The sequence below is a fragment of the Camelus bactrianus genome, chromosome 8, assembly GCF_048773025.1.
Source record: "Camelus bactrianus isolate YW-2024 breed Bactrian camel chromosome 8, ASM4877302v1, whole genome shotgun sequence".
Classification (NCBI taxonomy): domain Eukaryota; kingdom Metazoa; phylum Chordata; class Mammalia; order Artiodactyla; family Camelidae; genus Camelus; species Camelus bactrianus.
The window spans coordinates 39,483,475-39,511,350 of NC_133546.1; the positions used below are offsets into that span (position 1 = coordinate 39,483,475).

The window sequence follows — 27,876 nt, forward strand, 5'->3', positions numbered from 1 at the left end:
CTCCTTGGCATTCTTCTCACATTTTATCACACAAAAAAAGTTTCGATTTTATAGTATTTTTGGACATTAATATGAAAACCACAATAACCAAAAGTTAGTGGTGAATGCCATCTGGGAATCTAAATGGACATTAGGAAAAAAAGTAGGAAAAGCCTGTCTTTTTTAACACAGCTTCCTTCACTCTAATTTCTCCCCTCTTTTTGACATTCCCCATTCTGAACCAAGGATTAGGATCAATACATTTATAAGAATGTGAGCAGACAAAATATTATGAGTAAGGCTAAATATCCTCTTTGTGTCAGCAGAAGGTGGGGACTACGAAGACAAAAGCAGGGTAAACATCTGCTAAGCCCATGAGCTCCCTGGGCTGACATCAGCAGGCGTGCAGGGCAAGATCAGACGCGGGGCTGCTGGGACTAGAAACTGACATGCCTTCATTCAGAAAATAAAATTCCAGAATTAAAAGGCTGAAAGAACACGTGTGCATTTTCCCGTTATTATCTGAAACTACTGTCTACTTTTTCATTTCACATATGGGATTTGTGTCATTCAGTAAGCCAGACATTTAAACTAAGCTCACATATTTTCTTAACTACTTAATTTTCTTGAAAATCCCTTTTTTTTTTTCTAGTGGCAGCTTTGCTCACAGGTTAAAAGAACGTCGTTCAAAGTAAGAACATTTAAAAAAGAAAGAAAGAAAACCCTCAGCCTAGTCTATGTCCCACATCTGGGATAAAGCAGGCATAAAATCCCCCAGAGGAAAGTCAGGGAATTCTTAAAATTCTTCAGAGGGGAAAGGTTATAGAAAGCAGACCAGAAAAAGACAGTTTTATGTAAATAATGAACAGTAGTTTTCAATTATTAAAGGGAGAAAACGATGGAGAAAAATCAACCTCCCCAGCTGAACACAAACTATTTTTCCAAGGAAAATCTGCTTCATCACATTCAGAAGAAAGAAAAGTAAGCACTTAACACACTTTGGAGATCAATCCACATTCTCAACTTGGTATATGTCCAAAAGAAAGGCCACATGGCATCCCTTGTGGATGCTGCCATAAATTCTAGTACTCTTCATAGTTTTGAATGTGCTTTAGACAATATATACATAGAACTCAGTGGCAGTGGTTTTGTGAAGCCATTTTCGATTTACTTCAAGAGTAGACCTTGTGATGAATAAAAAAATTAATATAGTCATGCTAAATAAAATATATAAAATAGAAATAACTCTTGGACTCTACCCGTATTATGTCTAGCACCCAAAGCTTCAAGGCGGCTGGCTGGATCCTTCAAGGTCAGAGATCTGGCCAAAAGCAATAGTCTTCTGTGGTTATGTCTGAGGTGGGGTGTGGTCTCTGGCAACGAAGAGACATGGCTGGGTCTGAAGTAATGCTCAGTACCCACCACCCCCACCCCAGGGTTTATTTTTTGCTCTTTTCAGAGAACAAGTGTGCTAATTTAAAAAAGAAAAAAGAGAAGAGGAAAGGAAAAAGCCTATATATATTAAGTCCCCAAAAGTCTAAGATTGGATGCAGCCATCAGTGCAGTTAGCACTGTGGGGGTTTTAGGCACTCAGAGTGAGAATAGCTTGACGTTTCTCCTCTAATTGACCCCTACATGCATAGAGTTGAAGATCTCTCGACTACTGGTTTCTGAATGTGTGGCTCAAGTTCTAGGTGGGTAAGAGGATGGCCTGCGTTATGGAGGGATGGGTTAGAAGCTTTGTAAAGACTAGAATCTCCACCTCAGATTCTGTACACGCATTCCCTAAAAGGGGCTAAGGCTGATGGGCTTTCTTCTCTTTCTCCTGCCTTATGCAGATGACTCCCGTACCCAGGTGTGGAGCCACTGAGACGGTCAGAGCTGCTCCAGAGACCCTCACAATGCAGGACTCATGCTATGATCCCAACCACTTCTGCCACATTGCTTCCAGTTACACAGGACGTACCTGAGTGTATTTAAACAAGAAGAGTTGCTCCCGAAGCACAGCCCTCATTAAGATGTTGTTTTGGGAATGATGCCATCTCAATATGCCAGCTGTTACTGAAGTTTCCCTAGTTATTGCTTCAAATTCATGTGAGGGTGTTAGGGCAGCAAGGCTGTGAGTTACCACACACTTAAAACATTCTTGTTAGAATACATGTGGGCCAAGGAAGAATCCACAGAAATTCTGCTGAACTACAAAGATTTACGAAGACTGCCTGAGGAGAAAAGGCCGTGGCACTCATGGCGGCACACACTGTGTGCTGCATTCCTCATGGCATGCACTCAAAGTGCTACTGCTATACCAGCTACTAAGGCCTTTGCTGCTCTCCCCAAAGAGTTAACATCTCCTGTACCTGGCCGATACCTGTATCACACGGGACTGTTTCAGCTGTTCATGCCGCACCTCACAGAAGAGGGACCATAGCCTCCTCTCTGCATCACAGGGATTAGCAGTGTGCGCCTAACAGATAAAAGGCAGCTCACTGGATAGTGGGCTTAGGCACTGATACAGTGGATCTCATCACCAAAATGAGCAAGGAGAAACTTTATTCCCCCTTATTTGAAGCCAAAGCAAGTTTAGAATTTTTGAGAAAAAGTTTCTGCCAGGAAAATAATGGAGAAGAACACTCACAAGGCCTAGAAACTTCTGTAGCCTAAAAGATACTCAGTAGTTTTTCAAAGGAAGGAAGGAAGGACGGAAACTTAACTAAAGTCTAACCCAAACTTGTTTTAGGCTGATAACCCAAAGGGAGACCTAACTCCCATCTACCATCTTAAATCTATCTAGAAAATCCCACCAGAGAGCCCAGGCTTTGGGTTTCCCCTTAAGCGTCTACCTTCGGCATTCTGTGCGCCCGCCTCCCCAGCTCTGCAAAAAGAGCTAAAATTAGGTGAAAGGAGCTTTTCTCAATTTTAAGTGGGCCACAGTTCGGTAGCTTTTACGCTAATTTTATATACTTATTTCAATGTACATTAGAAAACACTGTAACTAGACCTGAACTCTGAGATTCGACAAATATATAAAGTTCCTATTTAAAATACATTTAAGTTTAAAAGTAAGTTAAAAAGAAAAGTAAATGGATAAGGCAAAAATTGTTGAAGGTGGTGTCTGAACGATTAAGTTTGGAAGATGCTGAAAATGCTGAGTGAAACAACGGCCATTATAGGCTCAAGAATTTACCAAAATGACAAACCCTGACTCCCTCACTGTCCCCACCACAAAACACACGACACACACACACACACACACACACACACACACACACACACACACACCCTCCCTTGGACAAATAAGCCTGTACTTTCAGATATCTGTGGGTGATCTCTCAAGCCACGCTCCCTCTGGTTCACTGTGCTGCAAACACAGCAGACAGAGCACTGCCAGCGCCCTTAAATCTTTAAGCTGCACTTGGCCCAATTCAACAGCATGGCACTTTCCGTACGGCAAAACCATGAGCTCCCCTCAGCAGCTGCCGAATAGTACACAGCTTACCCACAATTCAGTTCTCAGGATGTTACTGAATGGCCCTATTAAGCCTCATTTCCCCTAAAAGCCTTACTTTTCTCTTCTCCTCCACTAACTTTCCTAATCCAGTTTTCCTTCCCATTCTTTTGTCTTACTCTACACAGCTTAGAGAGCAAAATGGTCCTAAATGTTGATCTAATCAATAAATACAGTTTATTCTTGATTAATTCAGATAGCAATTTGATCATTTCTCTGCCTGTATGCCCTAACATATATCTGAGGTAGCCTATTTGGCATTATGCTTAAGCCAAGCCAAATAATGTAAAATGGATTTAACAAGATGCCCAAATTCTAATTATCTTAAGTAGGTCCTCACAAAGCAAGAATAAGCCCAGAGTTGTTCTGGTTCCAACAATCCATTGCAGCTATTATGACTGCTGACACAGAGAAATTTTGTGTGAAATGCCCTTCACGTATTTGATCTTTTCCCCTTACAATAACAACGTGGCAAAACACTATTAAGAGTTACTCTCACAATATCTTAGCATAAGCTTCAGAGGCAGAACTAGAATCTGAACCTCCTAAATCCTAAATCAAGGTCCTCTCCTTTAACCAAAATTTTAACATTCAACAACATTAAAGGTTCCATTTTTGCCATTCTTACACAAAGAAAGCATAGAAAGAGTATGCTGAGAAGGAAAAGAATGGAAACCTATACTAGTACATCAAGTTTCAAAAGTGAAGTGGGTTTCCAAATAGTCTGGGACTATTTATAAATGAAACACACAGTAGTACAAAAGTCCTTTCAATCCTTCTGGCTTTAGAAATTTAGAATGTATGAGGATGGAAGTGAGAAATCACCCTATGTAAAGCAAACCATGTCCCAGACTAAGATGGATGAAAAACCATCTTACAACATGTGCCAAGTGTAAGGAGCACAGCATTATGACGAACATTATGGGTATGGAGCTGGGCAGACAGGAGTATAAGTCCCAGCACCGCTGTCTACTAGTTTTGATCAGTTGTCTTCTGCTCTCAGAGCCCCCATTCTCTCATCCATAAAATGGTCCCCACTTCAGGGGCAATTAAATATAATTAAGTATTATGTGAAGTACTTATTTTGCATACAACCTGACATGAAGTAAGAACTCAATAAATATTTGTTATTCTTAATAAAAAGAAGTTCCAGATATGCAAGATTATTAACCTACCCATAAAATATTTTATTTGAAAGAAACTAAATGTTATAAGTAAAAGAAAGAGAACCAGAGATGTCAACTGACTTGGGCAAGGTCATGCCATGTGTTAAGAGACTTAGCTGAAACTCGAACACAATGCTCCTGACTCTTGAACACATCACTCACAGTAAGCTCAACACTCACTGGAAAGGAAAGCATGTGACCCTTGAAATTTCCCAAGTATTTGTTGGGGGCTTTGCCCCCAAAGAAAAGGATAAAAATTGAATAAACTATTATCTGAGCTTGACTGCTTCCCAAGGCCAGTTATTCTTAGTGTACCAAAGGCGACTGCTTCTTACTGTATTCTTTCAAAAGAAAGGCCCAGTGGTACAATAACGGCTGAAAAATACAATCTCTGGCTGGGAGCTGTTTCCTAGTAACGAGTTTATATTATGGAAGGGATCCATGAGTACTTAGATGACATGTGCGGTCATTGCCAGAGTTGGTGATTTAACCTCAGTCCAGGATCTGATCGTGGCGCAGTCAATTTCATCAGTATCTCAGCTGATCATCCTGGGGGACGCTACCTGATGTTAAAACTAAAACCCTTCTCCTCCCCAACATACATAAAACCAGAATATCAATGCATTCATTTATAAGAAATACAACCATCAGACAGATTGGGAAATATTTTCTGACTTCATCAGAAAAATATACAGGAAGTAAAATGATTATAGATATTTGCCGGGGGAACAAGGAATCACAACAAAGGCAGTGGGAAGGGCCCTGGGCTTGGAGCAACTCAATCAGTCAAGATCACCACCATAACTGCACTTGAAAGGAGGCTGTGATGTCAGTATGTCACAGATGCCCCTGGGATATCATTAAAAATGAAATTTTTGAATTGAATTTTAATGATATTTAGGAAAGAAGAGTAAAATGTATATCCCCCACAGCTCCTGCCACCACTCCTACCAAGCTCAGCCCAACAGCAGCTGTTCAGTTTTCCCAACCCAACAGACAGGCCCTGTAGGTAATTATATGATCAGCACAGTTACACCTCCCACACTGGAACTGAACGTGCCCTTCCCACGAAGGGTTAAAACAGTCAACCGACCAGACAACCAAATGCCCCTGACATCGTACCCTCTCCCCTGGAAAATGTGCAGACCCTGCAGAAGTTAGCAACCACAACTCCTCCTTATTCATGTTTCCGTGAAACCCAAGTTCCCTCCCTCTTTAGGTCTCCAATGAGGTTTCAGGCAAACTAATGGCCCGAAAGCACTAATATATCCAAGCAGAGCAACATATTTCCTGCTCTGATCTATTTTAGGATTTAACTCTCAAAGAAACCTATTTCCAAGTATTTGAAAAACATCTTGCTGTGGTCCCATACATACTATTTCACTGTTTCCACATATTTTAAGTAATGGAATATATATATATTTTAAGTTCTCCTTACTTTTCTATTTCAATTTCATTAAATGTATAATTAGGATAATTTTTTTAATGATTTTTCCTCAATATCAAAATAAAGCCTTATATGTCCTTGGTAAATTTTTGTAGTAAAATAAATCTAACATTCTGAAATATGTCAAATGCTAAGAAAACATATGGTTTTGGTACTATACAATCATTCCCTAAAATTACACTCCCTGATGTGTAAAGCCTGTGAACTCAGCCAAAAAAGAAAACTTTAAACCCAAGGGCTCTTAATCAAAATGAAAGTTCTTTTTACTGAGGGCTTATTGTTTCCTTATTTAAGGGTGAAATGAAATATATCTCCCCAAAAAGTCATTTCCAAACAAAAATCCACAATATGAAATTAAAACATATGGAACCCCCAAGAATTTACACACACTACTGAGGGAGTAATTATAACCCTGAACCCACACAGCAAAACCACAGTGTGTATAATAATGGTGTTCGCCACCTTCACACTCAATGTTGGAGAAACTTTGGGTTAGGTTTCTAAGTTAAGTGCAGCTCTGTGCAAAGAACATTTCTACACTGTCCCAGGAAAGTTTTTGTAAAGATACCACATTTTATCACAATTTAATCTGAAGCTCACTTTTCGTACACCAACAATAAATGTATAACTTCCATATATGAGAAGAGTAATTAATCTAAATTATGCTTTAAATGGCCATAGATATTTTCTGATGTCAAGTCTGAAGGCTCCATCTCCCATTCACCAGAGACTACTTGAATGAGTAATTTAGTGGCTATCAAACCAAACGCATAATTCAGTAGAAGAGTTCTGCCTGGTACTCATTACTACAAAACTAAACACCATTAAAAGCCAGCTTTTGAGAGAGTGGTTGTCTTACAGAATGCAGAGAGAAGCAAAATATGTACCATTTTCATGGAGGCAAAGAGAGCAGAATAGAGGTGAGGGGGTCTACAGAGTCACAGATGAAACTACTAGAATATTTAATTTTGCTTGCAAGAAGGCTCAAGGAGAAAATGAAATGGTTATACTTTCTAAGACAAGCTATAAGTTCATCTAATTCTAGTTCACTTAGCAGTGTAACAACTGGACATCTTCTGACTGGTACTTCTTTGTTACAAATTTAATTGATTTCTTAATGATGATGTTGAATGACAGTAGAGGAAAGTATTATCAGAATTTTTTATTTTGATATTATTTTCAGAATAATTTAATGTTGAGTGTAATTAAGTGGATTTTTTTTTTGTATTCTGAATCTTTTAAAAAAGTAGTAATTTATCTGTATTCAGTTTTCCACTGTATTGTTTCCCAGAATTGGAATATTAATTCCCTATCTATATTGGAGATAAGAATTTCTTGTAAAAATTAATCCATTCAGCTATGTATTAAGCAACTATTAAATCCAGGAACTGTACTAGGTATGAAGATACAAAAAAACAAGAAAAACTATGCTCTGCCCTAAATAACTATAGGATAAAAGTCTAAGAAACTGGTGTTTCTGAGGGCTTTTTTAAACTGCAGTACCTGTATTACTCCTTCTGCCAATAAAGATGAGTAGGAATTCTCCCTTAGTCCAAAGCAATTTATTTAAGTTTTTACTTAACTTACCGTACCTTGCCCCAAAAGACAATCTTGCTTTTCAAAATTTTTCTTAACAGTAAGTAATCAAAGATTTTCTGGAAGGGTCTGAAGATTTTCTGAAGGGGCTTTCTCAGCAACAACTTTAACCATGAAAACTCTCTTTTCTGGCATTACTGACTAAAAACATAAAGCATGAAAAGAAGATGAATAAATATAATGAAGTCAATAGCTAAATATAACCTCATACAGTTTCAAATAACAGTTCGGCTAAACCATGAAATGCCCATGAAAACTAAATTAAAATTCTTCTTCCTGCCATAGATTCAGGATGAGGAGGTTAAGAGGGCTGGCACTGGGGTCAGAGTGACTTTTTTCACCCCTGTATGACTCTGGACAAGCTAACTCTCCAACCCTACTCCCTTACTTAAAATAAAGATAAAGATGGTATTGTCTCACAGGCTAGTTGGGAGATTAAATGACGTAACGCCTATAAGGTACTTTACACTTTCTGGTAAGTGTCCCCCCAAAATACTAATTCCCGTCATTCACCTCAGCACCCGATTAGTGGTCAAGGGCACAAGCAGGAGCCAGGCTTCCAGAGCCTGAATCCCAGCGCCACCACATCCTTAGCTTGGTTCCTGTTTCCTCCTCTGTAAAATGAATAATATTAACACCTTCCTCACAGGATTTCTGTGATCTTAAATTAGCTTCAAGCATGAAAAGGGTGCCTGGGATTTAGAAAAGAGTTCAACAAATGCTAGCAGTTGTCATCATCTTGTCAATGAGAAGACCAAGGTCAGTCCAGCTGAGAGGAAGTGCGCCACGACGCCAGGAAGAAGCGCTTCACAGACTATCACTCACAGGAGGTTATTTTTAAAATCGGTACAATGCATCGTGTGTTCGTAACCTTGCAGATTCTTCAAGAGACTAAAAATGCCAAATATTTTTACCAATATATAGTATTCGATGCCCAGAGGTTGGCCCTTCAACCTGCTCAACTGCACGTTTATAATTTTAAGGGTGCGTATTTCAAGTAACTGAACACATCTGAGGAGAAGAGAAGTTTTCAAATTTCAAACTATTTCTTCACCATCCAAGTTCTTTTCTTTTTTTTTTGAATAAAGTCCTTTATTGTCTTCCATGCTGTGGTAACAGGGCCGGGGGCTGCAGGGCGACCGGGGCGGAACCTCCCGGGACGCGGTTGTAGAGGAAGATGGCGCCTTCGGCGGAGCGGCCGCGCCCTGCCCACGTTTCCCTCTCCCGCAGCCTGCCCGCACTGTGTCTCCAAAAAGATGATTCCCGTGGGTTCATGGGCTTCAGGCCCTCGGCTCACGTCGTGCTTCCTCAGCACTCGGCACTGGCACACGCGGAGCGGGTCTCGTTGCGGGCTGGGGGCGAGCAGCGGCGGGTTCCCTTCCTCACACATCGCCTCAAGGACACTGGAGAAGAGCTCGTGCACCCCCAGCACCCCCAGGGAGGTCCTTGTGCAGGGGGCTGTCACCTGGGCCTGGGGCCTGAGGCTCAGGACGTCCACTGGGCATATCCACCGGCTCAGGTGCCTCAGCCACTTGCCCAAGGCGGCGCGGGAAGACGGGGAAATCGTCAATGGTGGCCAGAGTGGCGCCCACCCCCAGGGGTCCGCCAGGGAGGCTTGCTTGTTCCCCGAGTCGGTGGGCCCCTGCTGGTCGCAGCCTGGCAGCTGGGCTGGCCCAGCTGGTGCCAAAGAAGTCTCTGTAGGAAGTAAGGCCCAGGCACAGGAGCAACTGTGGCCCAGGCCAGCCAGTGGCCAACGAGGGTGGGGGGTAGTGCAGCTGGAACTTGGGAGCATCAGAGAGCCAGGGCTGGGCCAGTAGCTGGCTCTCCCAGACGGCAGTGATGGCCCTGTCCCACCCTGGTAGTGGGTGATGGTCTTAGGCTGGGCTCAGCTCAGCCTGTACCTGCTCCAGGTTGGGGTGAGGGGAGGGGCGGCATCACAGCAGCAGAGACACCTTAGGGTCCACGGTCTGGACACGGCATTTTGGGGAGGGGACACACCAGGCCTGTCACACCGGAAGACCTAGAGCCACCTTGGGCCTGGCGGGTGGCCCCCTCTGCTACAGATCTCCCGAGCATATCCCAGCCCTTCTGCACCCCTCTGACCACTAACTGGGCAGTAAAGTGTCTTATCAGCCGGGCAAGAGCTCTGAGGCTCTTGCTTGCCAGACATCCCTAAGACGCACTGGTATCCCTACCATCCAGAGGTCCTGGGTCCAGTCACCCCCTAAAATCTATGTCTCCTAAGGCCAGGCGGGGCCTGCATCCAACAGGACATGTTGGGACCCCTGCCGGGGTCCAGAAGCCCTAGCCTCCAGCCCCACCATCCAAATTTTCTACAGAGTGATAAAGCTTATTGATATACCATACTGATATATATGTGCTTACAATATCAGAAAAATACCCTAAACGTAGCAACATCAGTCTTGATGAAATTTAAAACATGAAAAAAAAATTACTTCTGAACATAAATTTTTAAAAATCTGATGTTTGATTGAAATATTTTCTACTTCCCATAAATGACATTATACATTAACTTTCAAATGACATTATACATTAACTTTCAGTTGGTAATGTAGTTCCTTGAATTTCTGGATAAAACAAACTTTAATTTTGTAACCAAATCTCCCTCTTTGATTTTGAGGTACACAACTCCTTTTCTTACTGGTTGTGATGGTTAATTTTATGTGTGAACCTGACTGGCCAGAGTGCCCAGGTATTTGGTTTCTAGGTGTGTCTGTGAAAAGGTTTCCTGAAGAAGTTAACATTCGAATTGATAGATCGAGTAAAGCAGATTGCTCTCTCAGATGTGGGTGAGCCTCATGCAATCCACTGAAGGTCTGAACAGAACAAAACGGCAGAGGAAGGTAAAAATCCTCCCCTTCCATCCCTATCTCTCTCCCTCCGTCTCTCTCTGCCTGACCGGATGAGATGGGACACCAGTTTTCTCATGCTCTTGGATTAGGATTTACACCACCAGCTTTCCTGGGCTTCAGCTTGCAGACAGCAGATCAGCCACCATAATTCCATGAGCCAATTCCTCTGCCTCAACATCAACTACCGGGCTACCTTTCCTCTTTTCCACCTCTTTCCTGATTCCAGCCAATACCACATAATTGCAGGTCAGTTCTTCTGTTCTCATAGGTCAGTATCTACAAACTTCTGTGGGATAAGTCATGACATCAATCATAGATTTTCAGGCAAAGTACCACAAACCACTTTTAACCTCTTATATATAATCTCCTCTGGTTCACTCACTTAAGAATTTATCTAAAACTATGTATATTTGGATTATGTAACCTTTTGTCATTTCCTCGAACATCAGGTCCTATAAGTTTACCCTCTAATGATAAAGACTCTAAGAAGCACTAATACCACATTCAAGGCCCTACCATGCCATGCAGGAAAGGGTTAACTCAGCAGACCTATTGCTCAAACCCTACATACTTCCAAGAAAGGCCTGTCTTGAGGACTGGCCCTTGTCTGGCTCATGCGAGATGAGCTCTGAGCCCTTATAATATTCTGCCTGATAAGAGGTCTTTCTGTATTCTGAGGCCTTGGGCCATGTGGTACCAGTTCGATCAGATAGTTTATATTAACAATGTGATTGATGATAAACTCTTGTCTTTGCTCTGGGAGCTAAGTCTGAATAGCTAAAGTCATTCACGCAGGCACTGCATATTTACATGACTAAACCCCAATAAATGCCCTGACACCAAGGCTCAGGCGAGCTTCCTTGGCTGGAGACACACTGCATGTGTTGTCACACGTTGTTGCTGGGAGTGGAACTTCCACAGGACACTTTAGGAGAGGACACCCGAAAGCCTGTGCCTGGTTTCTCCCGGACTTCGCCCCATGCACCATTCCCCCTAGCTGATTTTGATCTCTATTCATTGGTTGTATTAAACCACAACCACAATTATAACAGCTTTTTGAGTCTTGCTAGTGAATCACTGAGCCCAGTGGTGGTCTTGGGGTCTCCCCAACCTCCTTTTTAGTTCAATCCTCTAAATACCGATTAGAATTCTGAGAGTCTTGCTATAACACTTTGTCCCTCCCATTAGAAAAGAAAATATTGTGATATTTTTCATCAAATCTTTCTCTTTATTCAACTTTTGATATTTTTCTGCCTTAAACTCAGAAAAATGATTCTGTCCAAGGATGTTGCTGTTGAAGCAAAGGACACAGCATCATATAATTAACTTACAGACTGCTTAAAAGCTTCAGGTATTTTCTAAAACCGAAATACATAGATGTTAAGCAAAAGGCTTAAAAGACTTTCATGGGAAAGTAATTTGCTGGCATTAAACATACAATTCTAGTTCATTTCATAAAAATTAAAATTTCCTCTATTGGATGAGGATATACAGCATGATCTTTTTATCACTATACACAAAGCTCTTTTTCACTTCTTACTGATAGTCAAGCATTCTTCCATGTTTTCAGTCTTCAAATACTCAATGATAAATTTTACCATTTTTTTGCTGCCTTTCACATTTTCAAAAAATTTTATATGTACTTCCGTTGATCCTCATTTTTGTCTCACAGATCATAGTTCTTTGGCATCAAAACCCCTGAGTACTTTCCAGACGTCCTCCTATGAATCATAATCAAAACCCAGAATACCACAGACTTGGTTTGTAAAACAATGAGAGAGATGTAATTAACCCAAAGACGCAGGCATGCCTTCTCAGACTTCCCCATCTCAGTCTCAGTTACTGGCATCCAATCCTGTCGGCAATTCAGGCCCCACAATTCCCCCTCCTTCCCTTCCCCACCCTGTCTCCACATTCAGACCATCTGCAAATTCTGTTGGCTCCATCCTCAAAATACATCCAGAATCCAGCCACTTTCGCTACCACCATAACAGCCACATCTTGTCTTGTCCGAATTACTGCAAACTAGTCTCCAAACTAGTCTCCCTGCCTTTGCCCTCACCTCCAATGGTCATTCTCAGCACAAGAGCTAGAGCCATCCTGTTCAACCATAACTCAAGATTGTGTCAACACTGTTTAAAACCCTCTGATGGCTTCTTTCCATCTCATTCAGAGTAAGTGCGCCCAACTGTCAGCACTGAGGACAGTAGCTCGGAAGTCATCACATGGCCTGGCTGTGTTACCTCTGCCTTCACGTCCTACAACTCTCCCATCTCTTTCCCCATTCCGGCCATGTGACCTTCCTGCTATTCTTGTACACGTGGACTATGCTCCCTTCTCAGCACCTGTGTGCTTGTTCTTTCTGCCTAGAAATCCACAGGGGTTGCTCCCTCATCTCCTTTAAGATTTTGCTCAAATGTCACTTTCTCAGTGAGGCCAGATGTGACCACCTTACATAAGTTACATCCTTACCACACATAACCACCACCATTCCCTAACTCCCTTCTGGGTTTTATTTTTCTTCACAGCACTTTCTTATAACCCTCCACTCTACTATATAATTTACTTACTTCTTTTCTGTGCCTGGCCCCTCCTTCCAGAATGTAAGCTCCCTGAGGGTACTTTGCTTTCTTCTATATCCCAACATCTAAGAGTGCCCGGCACTTAAAAAACAGAAAATACTCATTGAATAGATGATTTTAATTAACGTGTTAAAATGTAAACCTTTAAATACTCAGAGATAGTTATATATACAATTAGATAGCTATAGAAATACAACTACATAAAAAGAAGCAATAGAAAAATCTTTCATGCACCAAGATAAACCATTTGGAGGTAAGATGTACCACAATGCTTGAACATTTCAAGGCTGCTGTGGGCAATTATTACAGAGTTTACTGAGAGCTGCCACCACGCAACCAGGTGCCTTCCCAACCCTCTCTCAGACACAAAGCTCCACGTTTGCCCTACACTGAGGCTGCTGGCTGGCTGGCTGTATCCTTGTCAATATGGCTGGCCCACTTCTGATCACAGTTCACTCCCTCGTTTCCCAGCATTCCATGAATGGTTTTCATGGGTTTTCTCAAGATTTTTTCAATCCATTTTTAATGGGATTAGACATCCTACCACTCCACTCTCTCCTCATGCCCAGATGGGCCAGGGCCCCTTTCTGCTAGATGACTGTTTCAACGCTAGGACTTTTACTGAGGTTGTTTTGTCTTGAAATTTAAAGTGATTCCCTTCACATCCCCACTTTTAACCACATTCCCCAAAATTATTATCATTATTTAATGGTTTGGTATAAGAGTTTTGTTAGTGCTATTATTTAGAAATTTTAAAAAAAATCCTCTGTACTGCCAACATTTCTTTAATATAGAGATTTCAAAAGAATAAGGATGCCTTCTAATGAATAATTCTTCCTTTCATACCTACATTATTCCTACTATTTTGTGCTAAAAACTTATTAAGGTAATTTTTCACAGACCTATCATATGTTACTAGTCAGGAAACAATTTTTGAGGAAAAGCTTGCTGGAGACTATGCACACTGTGCAGACTACGACAATAATTTCTGAATTGATAGTCAGAGATCTAGAGGCCAAAAAACATCCCCTGCCAGAAATACCCCAACTCACAGCCTGAAAGATGCCTGATATTTAATGTTTGCATTTGTGTGTATGTCCAAGTTCATGAATGTTTAACTTGGTGTCTATATCCTCATATTGGTGAATTAGCTATATATATTTTTTTCTGTATTTAGCATCTCCTAATCTAGGCATATACCCTTCATATCTACCTTACCCATTTCACCCCATCTCTGCTCATAACCAGATTCTACCTCGCTACTTCTTTTAGTCAAACCTGATGGAATTCTCTTCATCCATGCTGGAGAAAACTCCTTTTGTACTAATCTTATTTCTTATACTTTCTTCTCATGTCTTGTCCTAACTGAATGTGGAGACAGGATGATCCCCTGTCAGGCGATTCGTGAGTTAAACGGAGCAGGGGAGGGGGGCTCAGTTGTCACTTAAGATGCTTCTACATGAAAGACTTTGTGAAGTAACTTGGACTCTTTCAGTGACACTTCCTCTGTTGTGCCCTTCTCTGGAGACAGAATGCCATTCTCTCCACCCACAAGCAAGATGGAGCCAGCCTCTTCCATTCCTGGCACTTATCACTTGAAATCACCATTCGTCTCTGTACTCGTTTTAATCTTCTCAGGTAATTCCTATTGTTTGGGGATATTTCTGACTTCCTCAGCAATTCAGGAACCTCAATCCTATTTGCCCATTCTACCTCAATACCAACCATAAACCTGGGAGGCATCAACTTCTATCTTATCTCCCAGCTGCAGATCTACCCACTTAGTCATTTCTGATTAACTCCTCAGTAAAATCCTTACCATTGCTACTTTAGATTTTTGCCTCTTTCCAAAAGCATTCAATTCTTCCTTTATCACCTACACTTTGAGACAGTGACATATTATCCAAATTTATAGAGAAGACTGAAGTTATCCAGTGCAAGTATAATGTCCCTAGACTTATCTTAATATCTTTATCTCCAATCCCAAGTGGAAAGAAGTCACAGAGAGTGTCATGTTGGTGAGAAAGAAGAAACGCAGAAGAGCCTTTCAGGAGACAGGGAGGGAGCACACCAACATCCCAAGGCTGTGTATCACCTCAGCTGTTCAGGGAACAGTGCAGGTCTAGGCAAAGTGGAGACAGAAGAACCAAGGACAGTTCATTAATTATTCATCATATAAACCCAGATTCCTTCTCTTTTTTTACAATCTTATTGGCACACTGTGGCATAGTGTAGAGGACTCAAAAGATCTAAGTTGAAGTCTGTTACGGATTGAACTGGGTCCTGCAAAAATTCATGTTAGAGGTATAATACAGTCTAGCTCTGGCCTACCTTTTCGACAGTATCCCTCATTTCCTCCCTACACAAACTCTCCCTTCACGCTTATCCGCACATCCTTGCTTGAGTACAACTCACACTTCTGTCCTTGATTCCCACTGTTACTCTCTCAGGGGAATCCCCCTACCTGCACCACACCAACCTCACATCTTTCTCAAAGAACACAGTGCTCTTTGTGAAGCCTTCCCTAGCAAGTCCATCCACAAGTGGTCTCCCCTGTGGCCCCACACCATATATGCATTGCTCAATATTCTTTGGGAATTCGAGGATGATGTCAACCAAGAAAGTGCTTATGCCATCTTATAAAATGGCAAAAGAAGTAAAATATTTACCCAAACCACTAAAGAAAAAGGAAGTGAGTTTGCATGAGAATGACAAAGTACTCCTGAAATTTACATAAATTAATCCTTCCGGCTGAGCTGAAAAAGGAAGGATGCACTGAGTAGGTTGTATCTGAATGAGGCTCTCAAAAGTGGTCAGTATGAATGTTTAGAGCTTTAACTACCCCTACTAACGTATGTACTTAGTACTAATAACACGCATACCTCAGTAGAAGGCACATGTTATCTTCTTTGCTCACATTTGTTTCAGTCCTCTCTGGACCCAGAAGGGATCTGAGGCGGGTCCCACGTGCTCAGGTATACGCTGCTGGGAGGCAGGGGTCTCAGTCTTCTTTGTCTTTCCTATAGGGTCATGCACCAATGCTTACATGCAGTACACGTCTTCAAAAAATATTTGTGGAGAACAATGAAAGAATATATGAAAAAGGTAAGGAAGACAGGAGAGAGCATGTCATAAAAGGAGATAAGTGAATTCTCACGATTTTTCTAAGGAGTTCTCGACCTGGCAGCCACCCGACTCTTCTGCTCATTCCTCTTCCTGTGCCTTCATTTAGCCAGCCGCTCTGCTTGCAGTGCTTTATCCCCTCCCCTTCTTGGCATAAAATCCTCTGAGGCCAAATTCATTTCCCCTCTTCTAGCTGAGTATTCTCTGCCCAAAGGACCTTCACCAACGTCTTCCTTCCTGCAGTCCTACTTAATTGTACTCATAAAGTCTCATACTCAGTTATCCTTCTCCAACCAGATTTTACAGCTCCTGAAGGCTGGAAACCATGTCACATTTCTTTCGCATGCCTCTTCTCTTCGCCTCCACCCAGACGTCCCCTCAAACACAGGAGTACCTGGCAAATACTTGCTGAATGACTACATCCTTTCAGTATTTCTATCGCTGAAGTATAACGGTCTTTCATCTGACTCTCCAGGTTCAAAAGTACATTGGAAAAAGTTATATGTCAAAGCATTCATTCCCAGTAACACAGATTTATCTTTTCTAAAACTTGAAATCACTGAACCAAACTTCAGTGGCCTCACCAGCAAGAAAAAAAAAGGTGTAAGCACACAAAGAAGGGTCTGTTGCATAACCACCCTAACACTGCTAGCTCCATTCAACTTCTTTAGGCACAGGATTTATCATTTTATGGCAATTTAGTAGCATAAATACTGCCAACACATTTCTTCCCCAAAAAAGATATTGAAAGTGGTCCAACTTAACCTAAAACTTGCCACATTAAATTCAACAAGTAGAGGTAAAGCTGAATTTTTAAAGTTCCCATAGCAGATACTCAAACACCATTTGTTAATTTGAATTTTATATAGCATAATTCGATGCGAGTCACAGTAAGTCTAAAACCTTTAATGGTGAAAATCCTAGAACCCTAACACAGCACATAGTTAACAGGATAAATTCAGTCTGAACAATACTGGTTTCCTTATGAAAAAAGATAGATCTTAAAATTTCACACTAGAGTTTAAGAAAGGATAAATTGAACTATTGCATAAAAGCAATAAATTGATTCTTATTTTGCTCTTAACTTTGCCTGGGTTCTCGTTAGAACCAAAAGGCTCTAACTTGTATAAGACTTATGGTAAAGACAGAGGAAGAAAAGAAGAAATTAACCTCACAACTAAGGGAGACAGTAAAAAACACTCTTACTTTTAAGTTAACTGCAGGCTTTTCAGTGATTCCAAGAATCAGTTTCCTTTGAAAAATGTAACTGTGAAAAGCATTTCAAAATTGCTTTTAAAACTAAGTAGAAACACTTAATTCCAATTGCCTAAGACATTGACATTGTTGAGCTTCACTTCTTGGCATCCCCCAAACTACTGACCCAATACTGGCTGAGTGTGCATTTTCCAACACCTTTTGCAGCATCAAAATGAACCTGCTTTTAAGACAATTACATCTTAAGTCCTGCCTAAAACACAACCACTGGCCTGAAGCCATGAATTAATTCTACTAGAGAGTCTATATTCCTGAACAAAAATGAAACGAAGTTTACATTCTGTTTCTATAAATGCCATTGTTATTTTTTAACCAAAAATACTGCTATAAGAAGTTTGGAATATGAGAGAAGTTTCCAGACTGACATGGGTAACCTCTATGTTTTGAACTCATGGCTAATGAATGCCCCATACGTTCATGTGACTACTGTTGACAGTCCAGGTCTACTATTAAAAAACAGAGCAGAGAAATGTAAAAGATATTACTGAAAGTCCAAATAGAACACCACAGTCTGGTGCTGAGACTTTTTTTGGGGTATTCTTTTCTTTTTTAAGATTTTCTAAAATAAAAAAGAAATGTGGAGGAAAGTGACCTGTTTGGGGAGAAAACAGATAAAGCATAGAGGAGAGAAGTTTTCAGTTTCTGTAATGTGTGCCTGAATGAAAGGTTGAAACAATCTTACATATGATCGATATTTTAACTAGTTAGCAAATACTTTGCACTAATAAATAAAAATGCTAAGTAGAAACTCTAAAGACAATTTTTATTTCAAACACTAAAATTGACCATTTCTTCTTCATTCATATAATTGAATCATCTTTAATTTCTAAGATTTTCAAATCCAGATGAGCAGAAGTCATAAAATTAGAACCCTAGACGACAAATGCTAACATCCCTTCCGGACAACTTCACTTAAACCTTTCTAAACAGAGAAGAACTCAAAGGCCTCCTTCATAAATCCATTCTAAAGGTTAAAACATTCAGAAAAACTTCCCTGTCTTTAGCATAAATCCCTCTTGATACTTGCTGTAAGTCGATTTCCTCTTCTTTTTCTTCAGGGAAGATGGAAAACAGCTGTTCAGCATTCCCTCTCAGGCTACTTTTTCCTTCCTGCCAGGCCCATTCCCCCCCCCCCCCCCCCCGCCCCCGGGAGAAGTGTAAACACTACAGGTGATTCCTAAATCCAGCTGGCCCCTGCCTGATTATCCGTGGGGCTGGTGAGCCTGCCCCCATTCGTACCTCCTAGAATGGTATCATGCAACTGCCAAGGCCCCAAGAAAAGTTCTTTACCAGAATTTGTGGAATTTGAGAAATCCACTACTTATAGTCTGTCCTCAGATACACACCAACAACAAAAATAGCAGTGTTTCAAGAAGAAACGTTGACAGAACTGTGAAGAAGGTGAGCGGTGCCATCCTGCAGCCAGGCTGTCTAGATCATTATCACTCTACCCGGTGTCAGGGTGTCGGGCGCACCTTGGCATGAAATGTTTTTCAACTACCTGATGATTTTTATCACGCAATTCTTGAGTTTCTTGTCACTGATGCAACTCTCTGGGTATAAGCTTACTTCAGAAATGCAATAACCCTTTCAATACTTTCAGTGTAAAGGACTACTCTAAATGAAGGTGTCAGTTTGTAGTCTGTTACTTCTTTAAATGAGGATTCTACTAGATTCACACCATAATCTGCAAATTACTACATTTTACACTAAAATTTATATAACCAACCTAATGTTGTTACCTCTCACTTCAGGAATTGCTAACAAATATCCCCATTTTTCTTGCGATAGCCATTACCCTTCAACAGTAAAGCCAGTATACTGCCTGCATACTTCATCAATAAAAATATTACAGACCCACAAGCTTGGTGAGCGCATTTCCTTTACAAATTCCTTTTAAGAGTTATGAAATGCTGACTCAGCTTTGTTGTGGTATAACATCCGCATGCATTAAATGCCTATTGTGTAGTAGCTAAGTTTGTTACACATGAGAAAAATGCAAAAACCTTGATTTGATCAACAAAGTTACAACCCTATGGCATCTGTGTATGCAATGAATATTTCAGATGGAAAGATTTAAATGACAGCTTTTTAAATGACTGTGGACCTATTCAATTTCTACTAACAAAGATCATGTAAACTAATTTAAATACACACAGGGAATTTTACTATGATTATCCTACTATTTTTCACATTAATCAGGGAGAAGAGAGGCGCTATTAATTACATAAATAATACCAAAAAGTGTCTTTGGCATGCGGACACATAAACACAGTTGCAAACCCTCTCTGACTCTGTCTAGGACAAAGCAGATGGACACAAATAACCTATACCGGATATGCCATATATGTGTAATTGAGAGTTAACTGCACATGTCTTTTATTTTTAAAAACAGGACTAGACTTACCTAATGGTTATAACTATTCCCAATTATAAAATGCCAAAACAAATCATGCTTATGACCAGGATGTTTATAGCTTCTACATATCACCACAGAGGCAAATTCTGTTCTTTCAGGAATTGTTTACTAACATTTGATGACCACATTTACCAAGATTGTGTTTATGGAATATCCCAAGGGAGTCAAAACAAAAAGAAGAAAATCCAGTAGTAATCTTAAAGCACATTAAAATTCATAGTGTTATTCAGAGTTAAGGACTGAACACACTACTCCATTCAAGAAATAAACAGACGGCCTCAACAATCTTTTCTTCTCTTTCCAAATTAAAATCATTCTCTTCCAATTTTTGTCATCTTCAACAGGCTCTCTGAACACTCTGCCTCCTACAGGGTTATACTCTGGGCCTCTGACAGAGGATCTGAAATCCACACTCAATAGGCCAGAGCCTGCCAAGACACGCAGAAGCAGCAACACAACTGGTAAAGTACCAAAGACCCGAGCCAGCTAACGAGCGCTAAGGGATGAGCCCAGGGCTCTGTGGGAAGTGGAAGGGGGCCCCACGATGGAATCCTGACGAGGCATGAGAAGAGATACAGCAGACTGAGAGGAAGGAACTGTGGGAAGAGGGTCTGTAAACAGCCAGTTTACAGAAGCGTAGGAAGCCCATAAGCATACTAGGGACTGACAGGTCATGGACAGCAGTGAGCAGTGTTTAAAAGGGATAATAAACTAAAGCTGCAGGAAAATGAAACGTAAGAGTCTTTAATAACATGAATGAGGAGTCATAAAGGAGAAAGGTAGAATTAAATATGCCAGTTAGGTTAATTTTACATTTAAGGTAGGCCACTAATTACTTGCAAATGATAGACAAGTCTCTTACTTACACAGTATTTCCATTTCTACACCCCTAAAATGAGGATGAGATATCTGCTCTACATCACTCGCCATTTCCACTAGGCTAAAATATGAAAATATTAGAATTATTTGGAAAAAAAAAGTTAAGTTACTAGACAATTCTAAAATACAGGCATTCACGTAGCTGTATGATCAGGGACTCTTCCTTTCCTTCAAGTGTCAAAGTGCATATGAATTTGTAAGCAAGAGTTTATTAAACCTAACAGCCCTTCTTTATCCTATCCACAATACTTTCTGTTTTTCTTTCTAGTATGATTCTTTCCTACAGTACCTCTCCACCATCCCCTAACTGAACCACTCTTTTATATGTAACTGGAAGTTGTGAAACACAAAAGTTAGATGGATCAGAACTTGGGACATTTATTTACTAACATATATAGAAAGATTTTCTTTAAAGAAAAATTACTTCCATTAAAAATATTATCCACTAAATGCAAAGTTTAATTTTTAAAAGAGCATTTTCTGTTAGAGTTGGGCATTAGGACTACCAAGACTTTTTGAAATTCACCCATTTCTAACTATTGCAATCACCCAGTGGAGGCATGGAATAGTGCCTCTGGAATCTAGGACTTTAATCTCTACTTCCCATTCTGCCCTTAATTTACCACCTGAATTTCATGGGAAAATAATTTCTCCTTTTTGGTACTCTGGGCTTATACACTTGCCTAATTCCCATGTTGGGCACTGACTCTAGGTAGACAGGATTGTATTGTGTCATGCAAACATCTACTGCTAATTTTGGTGACTTTCAAAGATTTTATTCTGCAAATCACTATAGGGGAAGATAATGTAATTCCAAGATGAGCAAACCCTAAGGCACTTAGTATAGTAATATAGTAATAACTGCCCTGTCCTCTGCTTGGACCCATTCTTTCAGAAAGGTTGCTGGGCCTTATCCACTCCTTCACAATAGTAAAGATCCAGCCCCTCTTGGTAAATGGAATAACAGTATCCACTATGATGATCAAGTTCCTTCTACCACAAGTTCTTGTGAAGGCCTGCCACAAACACATCCCAGGACAATAATAGTATTTCTTTCTTTCTTTTTTTTAATAAGGAAGTAGGGTGAAAAAGGGTAAGAATGTTTACTATATTTAGGACACAAACATGCTAATGATTAATAATGCATGGTAAAACTACAAAATTCTATTCTTTTATTAGTTTCTTTACTCCTTTGGAAAACAAAGGGTACTGATACATTAAAATCTAAATTTAAATATTGTATCTTCTTTTATTCCTCTTCAATCATTTGTTGAAATCATAATATTGAGTGGAAATCATGTAATTTCTTTCATGTAACACAGTGTAATCCAAGGCAAGAGAAATAAATACCAAAATATTCCACCACAAAAAATATTAAAAGATGTATAAACGAATGTTTTGTTTAACTGCAGAATGCTTTTTCATCTGTGATCTTAAAACACTTCAGAGATTAAAAAAAAAAAAAAAGTCCATATAATGAGGTATTGGGAAGGGCAGGGCAGTATCTGTGAAATTAAGAACTTTACCTCACCAATGACCACCAGGTCCTCTCAAGGCAGCACTGTGGGATATTAGGCAGGACAACAAATCTCACTGAAAACCTGTTATTAGCTAATTTGTGGACTAATTTTACAAACATGAAAGTAGATGCACACACAAATGTTGGCACTATGATGGTCCCCACCCCATGTGGCAAACCTAGCTAAATTCTTACCAGGTGCCTTGCCACAGCCAGGCCCCTAACCTCAGAGGGAGGAACTTTAAACAGCTTCTACCCAGCAGGACCAGGAAGGTCCTAGTAATCCCCATGATGACAAAGGTTTATTCTGTGTTCTGTTGCAAATTTACCTCTTTATCCAACTTTTTTTTTTTTTTTTAGAATTCTCTTTTACTTGGTGACTATACTATCAATATTTTTTAATCTGAATGTAAAAATGTACTATATAGGCCACTGTTTTTATTTAACGAAAACTTGATGAAACTGATAGTGACATCATATAGCAATCAATGAAAAATGATGCTTCAAACTCTCAGATGCTGTTTATTTATGGTTTATCCTTTTCTACAATAGCTCCAAGAGAGCCAGGGCAGCTTCTTTTATCTCTCTGTATGCCTCCTAAGTAACCAGCACTGTCTTGCACTTTTTGCTGAACCCACACAGAGGGGTCACTAGATGATGGAAGCATCAAATTCAGTATTTTCTCCTTTCCATTTTTACTAGAACACATCCTAGCTATACACTTCATAAAAGTACGTATCTGTATGGTGATATTAAAAGAAAAAAGTAGCATATGATACACAAATACTCAGATTATCCTGTATTTTATTTCTTTCATGCACAGTACATTTTTGCAATCTCATTTTACTAGTAACGTCTGATCAGTCTGTAAAATAATGCATATCATATTTCGTTTCATAGAGGTCATCATTTATTGAGAAATTTATTTTAAAGAACTGAAGAAAAGGAAATTCCTGAAAAAGTTAAGGTCTATAATGTGAAAAAGTATTGGGAAAAAATTGTTTTGAAACTATTTCTAAGTGAGAACATCCATTCTCAAATTTAATGTAACATTAACTAAACCATGACTCTCTACAACAAATTTTTAAAGAACTTTATAACACAGAGGTCCCTAGAAACTAAAAGTGTCATTTCCTTATCTAAGGAAAAATCCCTACTTTTAAGCAATAGATTCGGTTTCCATCTTTAATGCCAGCCAGCCTAAGCGGAGCTGATGCCTGCAATGAGCGATGAAGAAGAGAGTTCTCGGATCACAAAGTTAGCTCAGATTCCAGCCGCGACAGATCGTGAGCCTATGTGGCATTGCCCGCAGAGCTTCCCAGCCTGTGAGTCAAGCCCCCACCCCCAACCCCTCCCAGCCCCCAAGCCCGCCACCAGGGGCTGCCTGGGAGTGAGGTTTACCAACACTCTCCGAGTGTCGGCGGAGCCAAGCGGTTCTGGAATCCAGCGTCTGGGGGAGGCTCGGGATGTGCTTCCCAGGCTTCCGCAGGCGCAGAGGCGGGCTGCCAGCGGCCGGATCGGCACACGACCACTACCACCCCCAATTAGCGGAGGGTCGCAGGAGGGTGATAAGTGTGCCACCCAACTGGGCAGAAGAAAGCCAGAGCCCCGCAGGCCGTCCGGAAAACTGCGGCTGAGCCGGCCGGACCCGATGCACCAAAAGGGATCTCCGGGTTCTGACGGTGCGCCCCGCTCTGCGCCGGGCGCTCAAGGGTGGGAAGGGGCTAAAAGCTGCCCCGCCGCCCGGGGATCCCCGGCTCCGGCTTCACGCCTCGCGCGCCCGCCAGGAGCCCAGCCGAGCCGGGCTCTGGCGGAGTACGTGGCTCTCCGCATGCCTCCCGCCGCGCCCGGCCAGCCCGGCAGGCCACCCCACCAGAGACTCCAGAAGAAAGCTGCGCCGTTGCGGGGCCCAGAGCGGCGCCCGCCGCGCGTCCCTGCCCAGCACCCGCGCGTCCCTCGGCTTACCGCTCCCCGCTGCGGCTTCGTCCTCTCCGGCGCCGCCTCCCCAGCCTGGGCCCAGGCTCCGGAACCACTTCCCGGCCCCCCTCACTCCAGGGCGCCTGGGCCCCCGGCGCCCTCGGAGCCGAGCCCTCAGCGCGCCCGCCGCGCCATGGGTGCGGGTGGGCGCCGCGCCACAGGATGCGCCGCTGCAGCCTCGGGCGGCGGTACTGCGAGCCGGGCCGGCGCGGGAGGGTGGGGTGTGGGCGAAAGGGGAGGAGGGCGGGACGCGGCGGGGGCTGAAGCTCGGCTGGAGGGAGGAGGAAACCGCAACGTCACCAGAGCCGGGGGAGGCGAAGATGGGGAGGGGAGAACAGAGACCCCCTTCCACTGCGGGACCCCGACCTCCTGCTGGCCCCGTTTTCCCCGCTCCTCCTCTCCCGGCACTCTCGGCTCGGAGCTGCACGCGATCTTCCCTTCCCCTCGGGCCCCGACTCCACGCAGCTCTTACCCTGCCAGGCCTCTTTGGCTCCAACTTGCTTTAGTTTCTAATGAACCCATACGCTTCGGGTTCGATTCTAGAATCGCTCCCAACCGAAGGATACTTTTGGAGGCCCAAGGGGAGGAGCTGATTCGGTACAGCTCGGTGAGAGGAAAACGAGGAAACCGTAGAGAACTTTACTACCGGGGCTGTTGCCCTCTTCCCCTCGCCTTCTCCAAAATTGTTACTCCTCCCTTTCTCCCGAATTCGGCTTTACTCTCTTCTCAGAGAAAAGGGAGGACATCGCCTATTTAGAAGCAGTACTAACAAAATACATTAAATCCAAAAAGCACTAAACCTTGCAAACTGAACGGATTTTAATCATCAAAGGTAAAAGGTCAGAAACAGAACATTTGATATATGCAGCTCACAGAAAGAAAATTAATTTACCTTATCTCCTAGGCTTGGGTGGATGACAGAGAGAGATACTCCTCAACCATCTGAGTTCCTCAGGTGGACGATTTGCAACCTTAGTACTCCCAGGCCCCTTTGGAGAAATTTCCTTCGTTCTGTTAAAGCAGCATTGCACACAGTCCCGTCCAGCCTGGCTTCAGGAAGGTGTCAGGTAAGACCAGGGCCATCACCTCAGGGCCAGCTTCTCCCTCAGCGTTAGCATGTAATTAACCTCCCAGAGCTAGATGGTAGGGAATTGACAGACGTTCACCCATTCATTATAAGTGGAGACGTTTTACCTGAGAGCAGCATTTTGTCTGAGTTCTAAAGTTCCACCTCCATGCATTTTCCCCCGTCCTCAGAGGCAGAGGCATGACCCACAGAGGAGTTTCCCTCAGGCCACATTAGAAAAAAATGTGGAGGTCTACTTTTATGCTTCTCTTTTCAGAAATTGCATTTGAAGAGAGATTCCTTACCAAAAAGGTCAAGGGGAAGTGGTTTTGTTAAATATTTCACATGTTCACTCAGGTAAACCACTACTTTGCATAAACTTCCAGATGTTTTAGAATCAGACTGTGGGGAAGAGGAGATGGGGCTCTAGAATTTAAAACTAGTTTAATCTGGTTTAAATCCTCATTTTGCAATTTACTAGTATACTAACTTCAGAGCCTTGGTTTCCTCATCTGCAATGTAGAGAGATAATACCTCCATTGAACAGTTAAAGAGGGGATACAATAAAAATAGTAAATATTCAAGAATTACTACATGCTAGACACTGTGCTAAAGGATTTGCATGTATTAATTCAATTATTAGAAAAGATTAATTGTGAAAGTGCACATGTTAATTTCCACCTATCTTCTCAAATTTGGAAGAGAACTTAGAAGAAGCATCTGGTTGGATTTATTTTACTTCCGAGTCAGTAGTCATCTAACTCAGTGGTTCTCCAACCTAGAACATTAAGTCAGCAGAGAAGTATTGATAAAATACTTTTTTAATGGAGCTCCACACCAGACCAACAAATCAGAATCTCTAGGGCTAAAGTGTAAGCATCAGCGTTTTAGAATCTCTTCCAGGTGATCAGAATGTGCAACCAGTATTAAGAAATCATCAAAGGAGACAGTACTCACTGTCATTTATTCCCCTTGGCCCCAGTTTTGCCTTCAACTGGCCTGGGAATCTGCTTCTGAGTAACACCCACCTCTTGTAAAGGGCCCCCCATACAGTAGGAATCAAAGATCTCAGTCCTGCCCTCTGAGGTCTTCCATGATGCATCTAGCCCTGATTCCACAGGAAAAGTGTTTCAGTTTGCCTGGATACCTACCAACTCCATCAGCTTTTCCTCATCCTTTCTGAAAGCCCTTGGAAGATAGTTGCTTTGCCACTGTCCCTCTCAGAATCTGACCCCAAGAACTGAATTCAAGGTTTCATCCAAATAACACAGTAAAAAGGTATTTAACAGCTTTGTTCTAATTACTGTATTTCCCCAAGTAAATCCTATGAACTCATGGCAGCAGTATTACCCTATTGACTCCTATGCTGCAATCTACTAAATCACTAAATTAGTGAAGTATTTCACATCTGCCCCAAAACACTCCTTCCCAACCTACATCCGTTATAGTTTGTGTTCAGCCTTTAACATAGGATTCTATTAAATTTTTCTATTCTAGGTTAGGCCTCTTCTTTTAGCTTGTTGACATGTTGGATGTCACTAATTCCACCTCCCAACTTCATGTCTTCTGCAATTCCATCTTTGGGCTATGTCATCAGGCAGGTTCTCATTCTCAGCTGCCTCCCACTGCCAACTGACACTGAATTAGCATGCTGTTGATGAATATTCTCATCAGCTGACGACCCTTGTGTTATTTAATCATATTTTCTCTCCTTGTCCCAGAGCAACAGCTAATATACATGGGTACACGACATCTTTGTAGAAATTAGAAAAAGGTACACCATCCTTACCCAGGCTGAGGGGTTAGGGAAAAGTGATCTTTCCCCCCAGATTCAGCCCTGAACAGCAGATGTGCTCTATCTATTAGATGTCCTTGATATACTGATATTACAACATTGTCAAAAAAGGGAAATAAGTACTTGTGAATTCTTAACTTCTGAATCTCTTCCTTTCCTAAGTGCCCAGCTATTACTTGAATCACAGATTTATTTGTTTTTGCACAGGATCTGTGAAAAGCTCCTTGTCTTGCTTTCAAGCATAATGCTGCTTCTTTTTTGAAAACTGGAACTCCATTTGTCCATCTCCATTTTACTATCTTTGAGTGGTCATCTCCCTCTGTGCTGATTCTAGATCCTTATTCTAAGTCCTTATTTGTAAACTCTTATTGCTGAGATATAATTTTTCTAGGCAAGATAAGTTAAGCTTTAGAGAGTTAGGTTACTTCCTTTCTTATCTTAGTTTTCAATGATCTCTTGCAAAGTACATTCTATTCTTCCAGCTGAAGGGTTTTTTTTTCATGATAGAGAAGAGACAAAAAAGGGAATTAGTTCTGGTTTATCATACATCTTTCTCAAGTAAGGGCATCCTATGTTCTTCTTGTCTGAACAAAACAAAAAAAATTGTATTTTTGTTATTGTCCTTAGTTTATTCTTGACTCTGGCCTAACAAACCCCAATCTTACAGGGCTATTA

The 27,876-nt window shown here is 41.6% G+C and overlaps 1 protein-coding gene and 1 pseudogene across 7 annotated transcripts in view; both read right to left on the bottom strand.

Moving 5' to 3' along the window:
- The window catches only part of DSE (dermatan sulfate epimerase), a 62,165-nt gene extending 36,912 nt beyond the window's left edge, over positions 1-25,253 (bottom strand). Inside the window, exons 1-3 of one of the 7 annotated variants that reach the window (XM_074368460.1) lie at positions 24,329-24,470; positions 16,031-16,207; positions 13,137-15,270 (exon numbers count right to left, since the gene is read on the bottom strand). The gene's annotated coding sequence lies outside the window, so the exon portion shown is untranslated. Of the gene's footprint in view, positions 1-7,689; positions 7,710-13,136; positions 15,271-16,030; positions 16,208-24,328; positions 24,598-24,812; positions 24,999-25,232 lie in introns of those variants that run through there. The other 6 variants (XM_074368459.1, XM_074368462.1, XM_010965454.3 and 3 more) reach the window with 6 other exon arrangements.
- Positions 7,841-11,554, bottom strand: LOC105077407 (uridine diphosphate glucose pyrophosphatase NUDT22 pseudogene; annotated as a pseudogene).
- Positions 25,254-27,876: the final 2,623 nt, after the last annotated feature.